We start from the raw sequence: 6,401 nt of genomic DNA on the forward strand, positions 1-6,401 counted from the left end.
AAATTCTGCCAATCCCTACCATCTTTTGGAGCCAAGATTAAAATCAGGTAGACACCATTGTCTGTCTAAACAATCCCCTCTCTAAGCTCTCTCTCCCTCCCTCTCTCAGCCAGTTTTCTCTGGATGGTGTAGCCCAGACCCAGCGCTGGCCGGTTGGCTGAATATAGAGGCAGCAGGGGCTTAATTATAGGTCGTCCGCTTGATAATACCGCCACCACCGATTCCCATTAATCAACCTCATTCCCTTTAGATGAGCTAGGTGATTGGATTTAGGACATGACCGAGTGGCGCAGCGGTCTAAGGCAGTGCATCGCAGTGCTAGTGGCGTCACTACAGACCTGGGTTCGATCCCGGGCTATATCACAACCGGCCGTGATTGCATTGCCATTAGACTAGCCTAGTTAAATAAAGGTTAAATATAAAATAAAATATGGGGGGGACAGAGAACTAAAGTGTTTACAAGGTCTGTGCTGTGAAAAGGCCTGCAGCCATATGGAGTGGATCACCATGTTAGTCATAGTGAACAGCTGCCCTCTATCAGAGCCAACACAGCAACAGTCCAACGCCACGCATTGCCATTAGTTAGAGACTGATTGACCTTCATGTTTTTGGAGACTGGGAGGGCCACAACTAGCTTAATATCCCTCAAGGCCCCAAAGGTTTAAACAGACAGATGATGGGTCACTCTCTGTGTGTTTCCTGGTCTGGAATCTTTCTGGTCATACATCCCGGCAGGTAGCCTAGCGGTTAAGAGTCACTGGTTTGAATCCCTGAACCGACCAAGGTGAAAATTCTGTCGATGTGCCCTCGAGGAAGGCACTTAACCCTAATTGGTCCTGTAAGTCGCTCTGGATAAGAGCGTCTGCTAAATTACAAAAATTTAAATGTAAAATGGAATCCCCCAAGTTACACCTTAGGAAGTTAGACTGAGAGCATATTGTTGAGAAAATGTTTTTGGGCGATATAGCTATTTACTGCAATGTTTGTCTTTCCTTTTACATTGTTTCCCTATGGCAATATGTTAACGTCACCCTATTTATGGATATAGTCTGTACAGACAAATTCTACCTACTATACATTAGGATGTGTATCCTCAATACTGTGATTACATGTACTTTGAAAGTACTTTCCAAAATTGCTCCATAGTGTGAGCAAAGTAATTACATGATTGCTACATATAATTTTCCCTCCACACAGTGAATTTCGGTATTGGCGAAGTGATTAAATATGTTCTCAGCTTCTGTCTGGTACTTTACAACACAAAGACATGACACATAATAATAATAATAATAATAATAATAATATGCCATTTAGCAGACGCTTTTATCCAAAGCGACTTACAGTCATGCGTGCATACATCTTTGTGTTTGGGTGGTCCCGGGGATCGAACCCACTACCTTGGCGTTACAAGCGCCGTGCTCTACCAGCTGAGCTACAGAGGACCACATGTCAGCGGATCATCATTCTTGACCCTCATAATAAAGGGTGATTTTCTAAAATGGCAGAGCATAAGGTTCACATTTTTTTATGACATGCAAGATTAGTAGCGACTAGGGCCTACTCCCCTCTATAATTGTATCAGTTTATAAGGAGCTTATTGTCATCTCAATATTGTATTTTTTGTATGGTAAAACATATGAAATTGAAATCACAAGCATATTTCTTAATGAAATAGAAATTCATTTAAAGAGTAGCTCGCTACAAGTGGAGAAAAAGGGAGAGTGAGATTACTAGGGTAAATCAAACACATTTAATATTCAGAACGCATTGACACAATTAATCTGACATTGTGTTTTAGGATAATACCTTAACTGACACTAGCCATCCACTACACTGGGGCTCTGACTGAGCAGGATGGGCCCTCTTGCTGTGGGGCATGGTTCCACACCCAAGTAAAGAACCTGGTCTCAGAGCATTTCGTATTATTCTGTACGTAAATCAAGACACTCCATTTATTATGATATGTTAGTATGGTATATAGTAATTTGTGGATATCCATCACCCATTTCGTATAATCTATCACAAATTACAATTCCTATTATAAAACGTACAATATGTTACAAATTTGGTTAGGCGAAGGGTTAGCTAAAAGGGTTAGGGTTAGTGGAAGGGTTAGCTAACATGGTAAGTAGTTGAAAAGTTGCTAATTAGCTAAAATTATCCTTGATGAGATTTGAACTTGCAACCTTTGGGTTGTTGGACATTTGTGTTATACATCCACCCTGATCAACCACCGTTTTTCCGTTAAGTAACCACAGTGGTGTAAAGTACTAAGTAAAAATACTTGAAAGTACCACTTAAGTAGTTTTTTGGATTATTTGTACTTTACTTTACTATTTATATTTTTGACAAATTTTACTTCACTACATTCCTAAAGAAAATTATGTACTTTTTACTCCATACATTTTCCCTGACACCCAAAAGTACTCGTTACATTTTGAATGCTTAGCAGGACAGGAAAATGGTCCAATTCACACATTTATCAAGAGAACATCCCTGGCCATCCCTACTGATCTGGCAGACTCACTAAACACAAATGCTTTATTTGTAAATTATGTCTAAGTGTTGGAGTGGGCCCCTGGTTATCCGTAAATAAAAATAAACAAGAAACTGGTGCCGTATAGTTTGCTTAGTATAAGGAATTTGAAATGATTTATACTTTTACTTTTGATACTTTAGTACACTATATTTAAAAAAGTAAACCCCCCCCCCCCCAAATTAGTGGATTCGGCTATTTCAGCCACACCCGTTGCTGACAGGTGTATAAAATCGAGCACACAGCCATAGACAAACATTGGCAGTAGAATGGGCTTCCTGAAGAGCTCAGTGACTTTTAACGTGGCACCGTCATAGGATGCCACCTTTCCAACAAGTCAGTTTGAACAAGTCAGTTTGTCAAATGTATGCCCTGCTAGAGCTGCCCCAGTCAACTGTAAGTGCTGTTATTGTGAAGTGGAAACGTCTAGGAGCAACAACGGCTCAGCCACGAATTGGTAGGCCACACAAGCTCACAGAACAGGACTGCCGAGTGCTGAAGCGTGTAAAAATTGTCTGTCCTCAGTTGCAACACTCACTACCGAGTTCCAAACTGCTTCTGGAAGAAACGTCAGCACAAGAACTGTTCGTTGGGAGCTTCATGAAATGGGTTTCCATGGCTGAGCAGCCGCACACAAGCCTAAGATCACCATGCGCAATGCCAAGTGTCGGTTGGAGTAGTGTAAAGCTCGCCGCCATTGCGTTCTCCGGAGTGATGAATCACGCTTCACCATCTGGCAGTCCGACGGACGAATTTGGCGGATGTCAGAACACTACCTACCCCAATGCATAGTTCCAACTGTAAAGTTTGGTGGAGGAGGAATAATGGTCTGGGGCTGTTTTTTAATGGTTCGGGCTAGGCCCCTTAGTTCCAGTGAAGGGAAATCTTAACGCTACAGCATACAATAATATAATATAATATGCCATTTAGCAGACGCGTTTATCCAAAGCGACTTAGTCATATGTGCATAGATTTTTACGTATGGGTGGTCCAGGGGATCGAACCCACTACCCTGGCGTTACAAGCGCCATGCTCTACCAATTGAGCTACAGAGGACCACACTACAGAGGACCACAATGACATTCTACATGATTTTGTGCTTCCAACTTTGTGGCAACAGTTTGGGGAAGGACCTTTCCTGTTTCAGCATGACAATGCCCCTGAAAGTTCCATACAGAAATTGTTTGTCGAGATCGGTGTGGAAGAACTTGACTGGCCTGCACAGAGCCCTGACCTCAACCCCATCGAACACCTTTGGAATTAATTGGAACACCGTCTGCGAGCCAGGCCTAATCGCCCAACATCAGTGCCCGACTAATGATCTTGTGGCTGAATGGAAGCAAGTCTCCCGCAGCAATGTTCCAACACCTAGTGGAAAGCCTTCCCAGAAGAGTGGAGGCTGTTATAGCAGCATGATTTTGGAATGAGATGTTCGACGAGCAGGTGTCCACATACTTTTGGTCATATAGTGTATATTTTAGCAATTTAATGTACTTTTGATACTTAAGTATATTTCAAACCAAATACTTTTACTCAAGTAGTATTTACTGGGTGACTTTCACTTTTACTTTAGTCATTTTCTATTAAGTTATCTTTACTTTTAATATGACAATTGGGTACTTTTTCCACCATTGAGTAACCATCTGTCTTATGTAACCATACCAAAGGTAACATACAGTATCATACTAAATAGTATTACGTACAGAATAATACGAAATGCTCTGAGTCCAGGTTGCAACAAAGGTAGGCCTAGTATTAGGCATAGAGAACAATCTGAGACAAAAGTTGTAAGGAGAATGTGTTATTTTAAATCTCCAAAAACTCATATTACATCAAATCATAGACAACGCATCTCTCTAAAAGCCAGTATAGAAATAGCCTAAACAAAAACAAGATATTAGCGGATTCGGGGGGTATCCCCACCGACAATCGAACCTGGGTTTAGCGACTATCAAGCTAACACCGTCCTTAACCGTTACGCCAAGCAGTCCGCTTCACGAGGTCGTTAGGTGTTGGCAACATACACTTGAACGGCCCTTCAACTAGTAATAATTACTAGTGGGAAACTCATCTGTCTTCCGGAGCTCCCATTTCTCCCGCATGCTAACATCTGACGTCATCTACTAATGCAGGGATCATCAACTAGATTCAGCCGCGGGCCGATTTTTTCTTGAGCGGGTGGTCAGGGGGCCGGGACAAAGAATTTGTATACTGCAAATTGACCGCAAGAAGCACAAACAGATATAAAATATTTGACTAAAACATAATCATTTCAAACCTTGCTTGCATTTGTATATGATCACATACAGGGGTGTGATGCACAACAAAAATCGGAGGGTACAAAGTATGTGTAGATGGCTGGGGGGCGGTCCAGACTGAGGCTAGGCCGCTGTCCTGAAGTTTCAAACACCTGAAACAGCTTTTTCCTGCAATCTAGAGCCATAATAATTATGCTTAATTCTATGTCCCAAAAAAATAAAGGTCTATTTTTCTGCATATCTAAGCATACCTCTTGAGCTGTCTGTATCCTCCTGACTGGTGTTTTATTTTTTTTTAAGATATCTGCATCTCTGCTAAAATCTGGGTAAAAGATTCAAAGGAATGTGAGTCTTATTCAGTACATTTAATTGCTTTTTTAAATTGCTTTTCTAAAGTCTACCAACCTTGTCAGCAGGCATGCCAGCTAAGATAGTTAGACAAGCTAGCTACTCACATTTGATTGACAGCCTGAAATGGCTTGGTAGCTAGTTATGAGGTTGGGAGATTGGGAACCTATCTGGGCTAGCTAAAGCCAACTTCATAAAATTGCTAGGTGGCTAGTAGTATTACAGAGAAACAACAGGTCAAATCTGACAGGGCACCTATGTGCCCCCTATGATCACATATATCTCTCTATTGTACATGGGAATACTTTGGAACAGATTTCCAAAATGAAAATCACTTGGAGCTGATTTGCTGGTGTTTTTACAGTATTTTATCCCCCCCCCCCCCCCGCCCAAAATACAAATAAATAACAAAACAATCTATATTTTTTCCGAAAACGTTATAAAATCAGTTGAGGGCCAAATTCGGCATGCGGGCGGCCAGTTGGGAAACCCTGTACTAAGGAAATGTTCATGAGTTAAATGCAACAACAAAACATTATTTATAAAAAGCAATCTATTAATATGGTTTTGATCACTATTATTTGTTTATAAGCATAATAGCTGTACTTTTAGGCCATTAGCCTATTGGCGTTTCTCAACGAGTTCAAAGCATGTCAATGCATCGAACTGGTATTTACGACTTCATAACTTGTCAATTCCAACCTCCCACTTGGTTACAAACGCAGCATTAAGGTCACTACATTTCCCCCTTTTCGTGAGGGCGTGTCCCCATACTTCTATATGCCAAGTCCCTCACAGATACACACCTCTCGGATGGCCTCATAGGGCACCATCCCACAGCAAAAGCAAATTCAAGTGGTGGCACCTACCGGGACTCGAGACTGTAAAGTCAACACTTTAACCATTACACGAAGAGGCTCGAACCTCTTGACGAGGTCGCTATGTGTTGCCGACAGTATGCACCCCTGAGTTTGTATTGGATATGCAAATAATACAATTGAGGGAAAATGAAAAAAAAAGATTAGTACACAAAGTAATCCACTGGGATGCATGGGTTAGGTTATTATGGGAATGTTATCATCAGTGTTAAAGAGTTTGTAATTGTGGTTCAACACAATGGTTCAAGTTGGTTAGAAAGATCTCTTATACTTTAACATATGCTTTCAAAAGGCTTTTTTCCTTCACAGCTTTCTTTCAGCCCTGAAAGAGTTAAACGGAGGGGGCGCAGTGAGAGGGTTGGGTTTGGGTGGAGTGAAGTT

The sequence above is a fragment of the Coregonus lavaretus genome (assembly GCF_964263955.1).
Source record: "Coregonus lavaretus genome assembly, chromosome: 22".
Lineage (NCBI taxonomy): Eukaryota > Metazoa > Chordata > Actinopteri > Salmoniformes > Salmonidae > Coregonus > Coregonus lavaretus.